A 13598-nucleotide genomic window follows, 5' to 3' on the forward strand; every position below is an offset into this window, starting at 1 on the left:
CCAGAGGTGGAGGCAGACTCCAGGGTCTCCCCCAGGGTTGAGGTCACCCACTGCCTTGGCTGCCCCAGCTACTCCTCCTCCCCTATCTGCGAGGCTGGGCCCGAACAGAACTATTTCAGGCCAAACTTCTGAATTATACATGCTCTGGCCAGTGAGGCCATCACTCCTGATCAGTGGCAGTGGGGGTTGTGAGTAGGCGATCGCTGCGTTTCACTTTGGGCTCAAGTATCTGAGCTCGTGCCCATGCCAGAAGGAATGCGATGGGGTTGCATGCATGCGCTTGTCTAATTTTTGTGGCTAAGGGATTGTGGGTGTGAATGAATATTCGTGGGTTCACAGGAGATCTAGGTCTCTCTTTCTGAAGCTGCAGGATGATGCTGGCCCAGCACCTCGTGGTCTCCAAATCTGTGTGTGAGGCCAACATACAGGATGAATAGAGGTCCAGATTCCTGTGGGATGATACAAGAGAAATAAAGTTTAGGCCTTTAACTGCCTAAGAATAATGGCAGTAATGGCCAGCACGAGTCGAGGACCTCCTCTGGGTTCAGACATTTTATATATACGGACTGAGTTAATTGTCACAACACCTCTATGCCATATGTACTATCATCCCCATTCTACTGATAAGGAAGCAAAGGGTCAGAAAAGCTAGGTAACTGGCTCAAGATTGCACACAAGGAACAGCAGAATCAAAATTAAAATAGCTAAGAAAATAATAAGGCAAGCCACAGCCTGGGAGAAAATATTTACCATACCTATATCTGACAAAGGAATCGGATCCAGTGAACTCAATAATAAGAAGACAATCTCGTTTTTTTTTAAATGGATCAAGAGAAGATAGTGAATGACCAATAGGCACATGAAAAAAATATTCAACATCATTCATTATCAGGAAAATTCAAATTCAAACTACAATAAGATACCGCCATACACCCATTAGAAGTCTGGCCATGCTAAGTGTCGGTGAGGTTGTGGAGCAACTAGAACTCTCAGACACGGATGATAGAGATGTACAATGGTGCAACTGCTTTAGAAAGGAGTCTGTTGGGCAGCCCTGATGGCCCAGCAGTTTGGCGCCACCTCCAGCCTGGGGTGTGATCCTGGAGACCCGGGATCGAGTCCCACGTCAGGCTCCCTGCACAGAGCGTGCTTCTCCCTCTGCCTTTGTCTCTGCCTCTCTGTCTGTCATGATTAAATAAATAAAATCTTTAAAAAAATAAAAAAAGAACTGTTTTTGTTTTTGTTTTTTTTAAAAGAAAGAAAGGAGTCTGTCAGTTTCTGAAAAAGTTCTACATTCAATTACCATAGAACCTGGTCATTCCAGACTTAGGTATTTACTCAAGAAAAATGAAAATATATATTCACACAAAGACTTGTCCACACACATTCATAGCAGCTTTATTCACAACAGCCCAAACCTGGAAACAACACGAATGGCCAACAACAGGTGGCCAAATTCTCACCTGTTCATACAGTGGGCTCCACAGTGATAAAAAGGTATAAACTCCTGACACAACAACACGGATGAATCTGATAAACATTATGAAAAGTGAAAAGCAGCCAGACATCAAGAGTACATATTACATAATTCCATTTATATGAAACTCTAGAAAAGACAAATCTAATCTATAGTGACAGAAAGCAGATCGGTTGTTGCCTGGGGCTGGGGGAAGGCTAGGGATCGACGGGGAAGGGGCACCAGGGAGTTTTTGGGGATGATGAAAATGTTCCATATCCCGATTGTAGTGGTGGTTATCTGTGCATATAAATTTGTCAAGACTCATCAGATTGAACATTTAAAATGTGTGCATTTTGTTGTATGTAAATTATACTTCAATAAAATTAAAAACAGAAATCCAGGTAAGCTGAGCTAAAATCCACACCTGTCACTGTTATGTTCTGTGTCTCTTGAGATAGTGGCAGGTGAGTAGTGGGCAGGCAGGTGAGTAGGAGGAAGAGAAAGATGGGGATCTAGAATTGATTACCTGTCCCCACCTGGAGAAGTATCCAGCTTTCCTCTGTGTTACTGCCCCCCCCACCACTCAGGCTGTCTATGGCTTTCCTTATAACCTGGGGAACTGACCACCTGCGGGTGTCTAGTCTTCTGCTGGAGTGTCCCTCTTTGACTCATAGCTTCCTCAAACAGCATCCTGCTTGGTGGGTCAGGAAGCCCCAGGAGGTCAATATTTTGTTTCCTTCCACCTTTAAGGATCAAGTCCAACCTGCTCATCCCCCTGAGAGGCCTCTCTCACCCCACCCCAGCACTGAGAGGACTGGTTGGTGATGGGTCTCCAGTGCCTTGAGAGGGGGCATGGGCATTCTGCCCTGGGGCAGGTATTAGTCTCACCCCTCCAGGAACCCCCAGGAGAGGCCAGTGTGCCAGTGCTCAGAGCCCTTGGCCCTTGCTATTATCATCAATCACTTCTTTTTTTGAGATTTTATTTATTTGACAGGAGAGAGAGAGAGAGAGAGAGAGAGAGAGAGAGAGAGAAACAAAGGGATTAGCAGAGGGAGAGGGAGAAGCAGGATCCCCACTGAGCAGGGAGCCCAATTCCGAGCTCCATTACAAGACCCTGGGATCATGACCTGAGCTGACAGCAGACGCTTAACCCACTGAGCCACCCAGGTGCCCCACATTAACTGTTTCTTGAGTGCCTATTGGGTGCTAGGCTTTGAGTTAAACCTTACACCTCCATTTTCTCTGGTGATCCTCTGGGTAACCCTAGGAGGCTGAGGCTATTATTGCCCTCATGTTACAGATGAGAATGTTGAAGCACAGGGAGGGTAAGTAAGGGCACATGGCTAGCGGGTGGAAGGAAAGCTGACAGCAGCCAATGCATTTAATTTCCCAGCCATATCTGCACCACTCCATTCGAATCCCTTGAAGGGCTTTTTAAAAATACAGATTTCTCAGCCAATGCTTTGATTTGTCCCTATTTCCTCTAGATTCTCAGGAGCATAACGGGATAGAGGATCAGCCCTGGCCCTTCCGAGCTGTGACACGCCCCCAACCCCAGGTACAGAGCACCAGGCTCCACTTGGCTGGGCGCAGCGCCAGTCCATCTGACTGAGGAGGGAGGCAGGGCCGAACCTGGTCGGGACAGGCTAGGGTTGGGGGCTGGCAGGGAAAGAGGATCTACAAATAGCAGCAAATTGCTCATTGATTTCTGTCCTGTTGGGGGGAGCCCTGGGACTCCAGTAAGAATGGGATTGGGTTTTAACTAGAGAAGTGGAAAGGGCAGGCGTGCAAAGTCAGCAGGCAAGATACCAGGGCCCCTGTGGCCCTTAGGTACTAGAGCCTGGTGGTCCTGGGGAAGTAGTACCCCCACCTCCACCCACCCCTGGGGATGCGGGTCCCTGGAGGCTGGCCCCAGAATCTAACTGGTGTGATCTGGAACCAGGGAAGCAGTGAGGAAAACGCAAGAGGAAAAATGCTCCACTGCCAAAAATACCCGTTTTTCTGAGATGACCCATATTTCGAACATCTGCCCCATCAGACCCTTAAGCACACAAACCAATCACACCAAATGTTCGGATTTGGGGATCAGAAAATAACCTTCGTGCCTGGAAAGAGCATTTGAGAGATCCCCTAACAATCTTCCACATCCTGCCCGCCCACACTCCAGGCTCCTTGGAGTTGGTTACGTGTTCTGCATGTCCCCACCAGCCCCTCTGTGTCTCTCTGCACAGGCTCTTCCTTCTGCCTGGAACATCTCCCCCCATCTCCCCTCCACCAGACCATGCCCTGTGCCATCCCAAGGATCCAGGCTAACTCCTGCTTCCTGCTGAAAACTTCCGAGCAGTCAACAGCCTTCTGGGGTTCTTCCTCCCCTGAAGAACTTCACAACTGCCATCTCCTTTGTGTGCACTCATGTGTGTGTGTATGCGTGTGTGTTTGTGTGTACATGGGGAAGCTCAGTGAATGCTGCACTCCTGGGGTTTCTTGGGCACGAGTCCCATTTCCTTCACTGGACAGTAGGGGCCCAAGCACCAGGAGCCACATCTTAAGCATCCCTGTCATGCCCACCCCCAAAGCAGACACAGACGCCGCATGGTCAGCCTTAGACTCATGGCCTCAGAGACCCCTGCACCTGGAAGGAACCACGACGGCATCCTGTCCCTTTTCCCCTGCTCAGAAAGTCCTAGCGATGGAGGGCAGTCCTGGCAACACTCTAGGAATATCTGTCCCATCCTCTGGAAGGGGTGACAGGTGTCTTGACCTTGGTCTGCCTTTCTTCTCCTCCATCTCCAACTCCTTCAGCTCCTGAGGCCCCTTAGGATTCTCCTGACCCGTCCTCTGTCGGGACCCAGGGGACCCAAGCCCACCCTCCCTTTGTGCCACAGGAGGCTGGTGACTCTTCTTTGATCCCCGAGATGGGAATAGAGAGCAGGAAAAGAGGGGAGAAGTTAGAAGTTATTGCCATCAGGCTCAGCCTTGTTTCAGCTGAGGACAAGTTACAGTAGCCTCTGGCCATGCCCAGGAGAGGAGGGGAGGAGCCCAGACATCACCGCTCAGGGCAGCAGGGGTGGCAGCCTTCCTCATTGGAATGATGGGGAAACTGAGGCCTGGGGGAAGGGCCATGACTTGACCATGGCTGCACATGTCGGAGTCCAAGCCAGGAGCCAGATTCCCACCTGGGGTGTGGGGTCTGCTGCACCCTGGGTCCGAGGTTGGCAGCAGTCAGGGCCTCATGATTGGCATGTGAAGGTCCCTGGGCAAGCCCCACAGAGGGTGAGGGGAGCCTGAGGCTGGGGCTGGGCCTGAGCTTCCAGGGACAGAGTGATTTCCTGTCACTCGGCCCCTAAGCCCAGAGCAGCTGCTCCCTCATCTAATTAATGGCCCTGGTTCCAAGGCCTTGATGAAGGGGGATCATAAGCAGTCACTCTGTATGAGCCTCCACAGAGCTTTCCATTAAGCAGAGAACCAGGAGCGGCCAGGCGCAGTGGGGCAGCACACAGGCTGCCATGCCGAGGGCTGCACCCCCTTCCCACCTCTCATCCTCTTCTCTGCCCCTGCCATTCCTCAGCTCCTCACTTCTTCCTCCCCTTGGCCAGGTCACCACCCATTCACTGCCCTTACAGGCCTCCTCTGCTTCCAGTTCACCTTATCTCTCACCACTCCTCAGGACCTGCCTCTAACTGCTTCACCTTGAACCCCTTGCCTGGTTTCAGGAAGGGGGTGGACAAGGAGAGGTGCCACCTTCCACCTACAGCTTGCATTGAAGGCAGCAGTCTAGAGGCTTTCCCTATGAGATCAGCCCAGGCCAGAGCCATGATGCTCCACGGACTGTCACTCTTAGCAGCTAACACCCTGGAAGGAGGTGGAGGGTACAGTGATGTAGGCATCCAGCAAGCAGCAACCAGACTTTTCTGGGGACAGTCCAGAGACAGTAAGGAAAACTCTCTCAACAAAACTCTGCAGCATGGGCTGGGAGAAGTCCCTAGGGCCTGGTCTGATGAAGAGGAACAAGACTAGAGACCCAGCAGTCCACCACTGGCTGACAGGACAAGTCCCAGGAGCCAGAGGAAGTTTGGATTAGGGCTCAGTTAGGGTTAGGGCTGTCCAGCTCTGAGCAGCAGACATCTGAAGAGTTGTAGGTAAAGCACAGGATCCGGCAGAAAGCGACAGGTGACAGTGACTATGGGGTAGGGTCTTTGTTGGATACAATCTTGGATGGCCAGTGGAGAATGGGTTGGTTAGTTTGGAGTGGTCAGCTGGGGGAGATCTGTACGGAGGATCACTCCTGGATGTTAGGGCAAAGATATTGGGGTGATGGTTGGCTAGTGTTTAAAGGATGTATTAACATATTGATGGGTGCACCTGGGTGGCTCAGTGGTTGAGCATCTGCCTTTGGCTCTGGTTGTGATCCCAGGGTCCTGGGATTGAGTCCTGCATCAGGCGCCCTGCAGGGAGCCTGCTTCTCCCTCTGCCTGTGTCTCTGCCCCTCTCTCTGTGTCTCTCATGAATAAATAGAATCTTAAAAAAATATATTGGTGTTGGGTCATTAGGTGTGGCTCGTCAGTGATGAATGATTAACATTGACTAGTTGGTTGGGCTGGCCCATCAGTGTTGGGAGGTTGGACCTGGGTCAAAGGGTGGTCAGGACTGCTGGAGATGGTGACTTGGCTTGTTGGTGTTAAGAGGTAGATGTTGAATGGTCAGTATGTGGAGGTTGGGGCATGCATGCCCTTCCCCACTCTGCATGATGCCTGTTAAAGCAACACTGAGTTCAGCCCCCTGGTTCCCTGCCCCAGGCCTTCCTCCAGTTCCAGGCTGCATCCCTAGTTTTGTCAAAGCAAAGTTGTCCTGGGGCTGAAGTGGGGGCTTAGTCTTTCAGGATTACAGCAGACCCAAAGGCAGGTCAAGGCCCCTAGACATGATGTGTGGGGCATGGGGGGCAGGGAGCCAAAGTGCTTAGAGTTGCAGCAAAGCTCCACGGGAGCTGTGGGCCTCAAGGCCAGGATGCTCATTGATGAATTGATTCCCATTATTGATGCTGCTTGGAGAAGTTTCGAAAGATGGAGCTGGGGGAGAGAATGGAGTTCTCCCAGAGAAAACCATAGTTCTGCCTGGCCACTTAGAATACAAATAAGGCCATCTGCTCACCTGGCCCTTCACAGCTGCCCCCTGCGGTGTTGAGGGGAGGTGGGGGGCATGCACTTGGCCATGCAATGAACTGCAGATGTGGGTGCTAGGGGATCCAAGGTCAGGCTTGGGCTACAAGTCTTCAGTGAGGCACCACAACTCTGGACAAGCCGCTGACTAGCAGGCGGATGTGCAGGGAGTGGTGTCAGGTTTGCATGCGGCAGTCACAGGAGATGGAGTTTGACCACCTGTCAAGTTTTTCCCAAAAAGCTGGTCGTTCTTCATAAGAGAAAGCTTCCCTACTTCTAGAGCCACTGAGTGCCCTGGACTGAAAGTGTCCAGCAGAGTTTGGAAGACCCCACTCAAGAGTCCCCCAGTCCAAAGGGAAAGACTGTGCCTGTGCCAAGTGTATTCATACCTTTCGAGGAAAACAAGAGACAGGTTGTCCCCAGGGCTCCAGATTGGCTTAGTCGGGGGAGCAGGTGACTCTTGATCTCAGGGTTGTAAGTTTAAGCCCACGCTGGGCGTAGAGATTACTTAAAAATGAAAATCTGAAAAAAAAAAAAAAAAAAAAGAGGACTGGAGAGAGATGGCAGTGCCCCAGACCTGGGACCAGAGGCAGGAATGTGGAGGCCACCCTGGTGCCACGTCTGTAGGGAGAGGAGCGGGCTGAGGACCCAGGCCTGCTGACTTCCTGTCTCAACTTTCCCAGGGACTGGCCTCAATTCACCACCACTTGCTGTCACACTCTCTGCCCCACCTTCTGCTTGCTGTCCCTCACTCCTCTCTGTCGCCGATGAATTATTGAATATACTCAAACCAGCAGGAGGCCGGGGCTGCCACTCCCTGGCCGAGAGGTGGCATTCTCTACCTGTGCCTGCCCTGACTCCACACCACCTCCCAGGAGGCATGTCAGTCTACCTCTTCACCCCTCATTCAAGCACCCCACCCACAGGAAGTATCCCAGGGGATTTGGGCTCAGAAGGGCAGCAGCGCCCTCTGCCTCAGACCTGAATCCTCAGCTGTGTTCTGGCAACTTGCTGCCTCACTTCAGGCAAGTCCCTTGCCCTGTGTCCCTCTGGACGAGTGAGTGGGCCTCCTAGGTCCCTGCAAGCGCTAAGTCTCTGAGCAGGAGTGATTAGGAGCAGTCTCCACTTGGGCTCTACATTAGCAACATGTGACCTCAGGTGGTGACTGAACCTCCGGGAGCCTCAGTTTCCTGTAAAATGGGCACAAGGGAAAAATTGGGCCTGAGGGCTGCGTTTGCCTCCTGGGATCACGGTGAAGAGCAATGAGGGATACCTCGGTAGCTCAGTGGTTGAGCATCTGCTTTCAGCTCAGGGCGTGATCCCGGGGTTCCGGGATCGAGTCCCGCATTGAGCCTGCTTCGCCCGCTGCCTAAGTCTGCTTCTTTCTCTCTGTGTTTCTCATAAATGAATAAATAAAATCTTAAAAAAAAAAAAAAAGAGCAATGAGATAAAGGCAAGAAAGTGCTTGGTACAGGGCCTGGCACGTGGTTACCCTGCTTGATAAACATTATTATGGCTCTTGTTGTTATTATTCTCCTGCCAGGAGTAGTAACGTCTCTGACCAATCTTCTTTGGAGGCCATTCCCCTTCTCCAGGCAGCGCAGCCATGGCTGGGCCCACAGCCCGATTCTTGTCCCATGTGATCAGAGCCCACACGGCCTACCTACTGTTCCATTTCCTTAAGCGCCACCTTCACCAGGTCCCCTTCCCAGGGACAAGGCTGTGCAGCCCCCTCGCTCTACACCCGCTACCACTCCTACCACTCAGAGGGCCCCCTCGCAGCCCCCCTCTCCTGCAATTATGTAAAGCAAACAAGAGCAGCTGATGGGAAAGGAGCTGCTATTAGCTTAACCTTTCGGGACTGGAGCTGCTGGGACAATGCGAGGAGGCCCATGGGGAGGGGGCTCCCGGCGCAGGTGGGGCTGAGAGACGAAGGGAGGTGGAGGGCACCCTTGCTCTGAGCTACTAATGGGTAGGATGCGGGCCCAGAAAAAGCAAGAAAAGGGACAGAGAACGAAAAGAAGACATGGAAGTGGAATAAAGGAGACTGGAGCAAAGAGATAAGTATGGAAGGGAAGGCAGAGAGAGGCTGGGAAAATAAAGGCCGGAGCTGTGCTGAGAGCTCCTGCCACGTCGTCAGTAAGAGTACACTGTCCCTTCACACTGTAGGGCGGGATGTAAAAGGCCATAGACAGCTTTCTCCATCTGTCACTATGGCAGATGGAGTTGTAGAATGAAGATTGCCAGTGCTGCAAGATGGCCTTGGACACCCCACGGCCCAGCTCTCCCACTTTACAGATAGGGAAACTGAGACCCACAGAGGGCTTTTGCCTCTCCCAAAGTCACAGCAAATGCTCCCTGAAACCAGAGGAACATTGAGTTTCCTGAATTCATGATGCTGAGCTCTTCCCTCTATATCATTTCCCATCCATCCTTCGGTCTCTCCATCCATCCATCCATCCATCCATCCATCCATCCACCCATCCATCTCTCCAAGCAGGCCAGCCAGGTTCCCAGTCCAAAGGAGCTCAGATATGGTGGGGGTGACATTACAAGGAAACAAAACACAGGATGGAGAGAGTCCCACAGAGAGACAAATTTCCCACCGGGCACGATTGCCTCTCCTCTGTAAATTTAGTATTATGAAAGTGTGTCAGTACGTACTGTGAACAAATATCTCCTTCTGTGTGAATCAGGGAGGCTTTGGGGAGGAGGTGACTTTGGTGTGAGGCTTGAAGGATGAATCGGAGGAAGCTGTGACAATGGCGACTTTCTGAGCAGAGCCAGGCTCAGGTGCTGCTAGAAACTGGGGACTCAGGGAAGTCCTTCCTCCTTTCTCCTCTGAGTTCTGGGAGGGAGAAGGAAGCAGGTGTTCAAGGAGATAAGACCTTGGCTGCATGCAGGCCTCTGTCTCCTGAGGTGGGCAGGATGGTAGGTGGGGCCGTTGGTGGGAAATTGGTCAGGAACTGTGGGGAAGGGTTGCTGAGGGTGGCTAGGTAGCAGAAGGTGACTTTTGCCTTTCTTCCTGGTCCCACCCGTGTCTCATTCCCAGCTCAGGTGGTCTCTGAAGAGGGGGTGGTGAGTCAGAGACCTGTGGAGCCTGGGCAAGAGCCTTCCGCCTGACCTGGGCTGGGCCAAGCCCTGAGACTGGCTGTGACCCTTCATCCTGCAGCCCACTCAGGGGGCCGGGGGAGAGGAGAAGGGGGGTGGTAGGCTTGACTCACACTTAGCCCACAGCCTCAGCGAGACAGCAAGGAATATTTTTAGGAGCTCATTAAACAGGGAAGAAAGAAAGGGAAGGAAAGGAAGGAAGACGAGGATTATGCATTATTTTTCATCCAAGTGACAGCTCTGAGCATCTCCACTGGAACTGTCATGCAAAAGAAATGGCATGTCTAATATTATTACGGAACGGGTGTGCGTGTGCGTGTGTGCATGCGTGTGTGAGTGGGTGTGCCTCTGGTGTGCAACTCTGTGGGGTGGGAGGCCCTCAGGTGAACCCGGCGAGCCCACGTGAGTGACACCAGGCCAGAGTGCTGTGTGCACGAACAGCAGTGGAGCGGCTTTGTGTGTGTGAAGGCGGTGTGTGCACTGCGTGAGGGGATGGGAGCCCTGTGACTGTCACTGTGGGGGAGATTCTGCGGAACTGTGTGTAATGGGGCGTGCAGACTGTGTACAACTCTGTGTAATTGGGTGTGTATAACTCTGGGTGCGTGAGACAGCACTGTGAAGCTTGTTTCCCCCCTCCCCCGGGAGCTGTGTGGGGTGGGCATGGGGGTGAGGGAAGGCACAGTATCCCAGGCGAGGGGGCAGCGGGGATGTGCACCAGGGTGGAGGTGCACAGATAGGAGGGGAGAATGGGAGCAGAGGTGATTCAGAGTCATGCCCCCATAGGTGATGCGGAAACAGGAGAAGTGAGGAGGACACTGGACCCACCTGCCCAGTCCTACAGGGCTCACACGCCTGTCCCCAGGGAACCTGGCCGACTATGCAGATGGAGGGACCCTGCCCTGCTGGTGCGAGCCCTCGAACTTTGGTAGGCACCTGGGGAGATGCCCTTGGCTTTCCACGGCCCTCTGGTGAGGCAGGGACTATCATCCGTCCTGTTTCATGAGTAAAGTGCTCATGAGCTGAGGCTCAGAGAGGTTCAAAAGCATCCTTGACCTCCCAGAAGCTGGCAGAGAGCTGAGCTGGGATTTGAACTGGCCTCTGCTGAGTCTCCATGTGCTGTGGCCTCCAGGGTTGCCGAGCTGAGTCCGAGGTGCGGATCAGCAGGAGGAGGGTCAGCCAGGGAGGCCGTGACCCTGAGCTGGGAGTTTAGAGAGCCTGGCAGGGCCTCCGTGGGGGTTTTCAGGGGTCTGACTGTATGACAGGTGCCCAGCAGGGGAGGGGCCGCCGAGAGCTGGTGGGATGCGCAGTGGGGCCAGCCTGGTGGGGTGTGAGAGATTCGCTGCTGTCAGCGGCTGAGCTGTGGCGCGGGCCCTGCCGACTCGGTAACTAAAGCCAACCTCGTAAGTGGCTAATTGATTTCTGTTCCCTGATTAAATGTGCGGCACTTTACATGGCAGCAGAAGGAGGTCAGCGCTCCCCCCACTTCTCCAGCGCCGCGTGCGGAGAGACAAAGAAATTGATTTTCCAAGTCGATGCTCTGAGCAATGATTAAATGTTCTCTGCACAGCGGGCCTAATGAGTCCCCGAGGGGCGTGCCGGTCCTTTAATTAGAGACTCCCATGGGGGCCTGGGGTAGGGGCTGCCCTGGGGTGAGGGGGTCCGGCCGGGAGCAGACCTCACCCCCAGGGGCCGGTGGGCGGGGCCCCTGCGGGAGCACCCTGGCCTATGAGATGCTGTCTAGGGGCCCCTGGGCCTAGAGACCCTGTGGAGGGGTCCCTGGGGGCTCAGGCCCATGCCAAGGTGTCTCTGCTCCTTGCCCCCCAGCATCCACATAGCCGGCGGTTCTCCTTCCCGTGGGTCAACCCAGCTCCTCCTGGGCGGTGGTGGTGGCGGTGGTGGCGGCGGTGGCGGCGGCGGCTGCAGCCGCGATCAGACCGGACAGGAAATGAATCCCCTGTAAGCGGCTGCGTTTTCATTACCCGGCTGCCCCATTGGAGGACTAAAGACTTTAGAAATTCAAATGAGGCTCTCGGGGGAGAGCGGGGCTTAAACATTCCCCTGCGCAGGCGGCTTTATTGAAGGAATAAACTATATTTGCAAAGTAAGATATTGAGGCTGTCAGTTTCTCTTAGGGATATAATGAGATCCTGGGAGGGAGGGAGGCCGGCAGGATGGAGCTCCCGAGGGCGGGAGCCCTAGGCAGGGACTGGGGTGAGCTGCCAGCCTTGGCCAGGCGAAGGATCTCCCCTCCCCTATTCTGTGACCACCAACTGGTGGAACGTAGACTTCTTCCACATATCCATGATCCCCACCTCCCTTGTCAGAGCTCCCACGAGCGATGGAGGCAAGAAGATAGCCAGATGTCACTGCTTGGCCATAGAAACCTCAAGACAGTGGAGCCCCTTAAATCCCCACACACACACACCCACCCACCAGCTCTCTTGTATGTATAGAGTTCTGCCTCTGGAGTCAAAACTCTAGTGTGGGGCTGTGGCTGAGTCTGAGCCTAGGTTCTGCCACTTGCTAGGTGTACGACCTTAGGCAAGTTACTTAACCTCTCTGTGCCTCAGCTGTCTTTTTCTTTTCTTTTCTTTTCTTTTCTTTTTAAGATTTTATTTATTTATTTATAAGACACACGGAGAAAGAGGCAGAGACATAGGCAGAGGGAAAAGCAGGCTCCCTCTTGGGGATCCCAATACGGGACTTGATCCCAGGACCTGGGATCATGCCCTGAGCCAAAGGCAGATGCTCAACCACTGAGCCACCCAGGCGCTCCTCCTCAGCTGTCTTATCTCTAAAATATTAGTGACTGCCTCACAGAGTTGTTGGGAGGATTAAATGAATGATTACACATAAAGTACTGAGCATGCACTTGTTTTATGGGTGACAATAAATAGTAGCTGTTATTAAAGAGGTGGGGAAGAGGTGGGGGAAGGTAGTCATCAGCCAACCACCAGCTCTCTCCCCCTCCCCCCAGCTCCAGGAGGCCTTATCTTATTCTAATCATACAAGAGCTATTATCACCAGACCTACCAGCACCACCATCATCACCAGCTTCACCACCAGTTCCACCACCTCCACCACCCCTACCACCTCTACCACCATCACCACCACCTCCACCATAACTACCACCTCCAACAACAACATCACCACCACCACCACCACCACCGCCTCCAAAATCATCATCCCTGTGACTCAAGACTTAGAGTCAGTTACATAGTTTTGAGATGGGGTCAGAGGGAGTGAAACTGTGTGGGATGAATCCCAGAAGGCTTCCTGAGGGTGGAAGTGTCTGAACAATGCAATCTAGGTACAATTCTTTCACTCTTCTTCCTTTTTTTCACTAATTCCTGGTGATTCAAGGTGGAGCTACCATTTTTTTTTTTTTTTTAAGCAGGAGACTAAGGTCTAGAACCAGAAAAGAATGGGGAGAACAAGACAGCTGGACCCCTATGCTCACCACCTCAGAGCTCAGACAGGGATATCCATAGAGGGTGCCAGCCCCTGGTCCCTCCTTCTCAATGTTAGTCAGAGCTGCTACAGCATGGTGCCCAGGCCAAAGGAGCCTCACAGTCAGATCTGGGGGAGGAGATGTCAAGTATAATGGGTCAGGCAGCAGCTGGGTATCTGTCACTCTCACTCTGAAGCTAGTGGAGGAGACTGAGTTGACAGTGTGCAGGGCCAGGAGGACAGCAGATACAGAGCCTGTTCCAGAGGATTGAGGAGGTCTGGACTCTGGGCCTCTGTCAGGGGCATGAGGAGTAATGTGCTGATGGTCCTCCCATCCTCCTCAGTGAGAACCCAGTCCCTGGTGATACAAAGGCTGCTAAGACCTAGAAGTAAAGAGAAAATGGTCACTCCTTGTTTCTAAC

The sequence above is a fragment of the Canis lupus genome, chromosome 9 (genome assembly GCF_011100685.1).
Source record: "Canis lupus familiaris isolate Mischka breed German Shepherd chromosome 9, alternate assembly UU_Cfam_GSD_1.0, whole genome shotgun sequence".
Taxonomy (NCBI): Eukaryota; Metazoa; Chordata; class Mammalia; order Carnivora; family Canidae; genus Canis; species Canis lupus.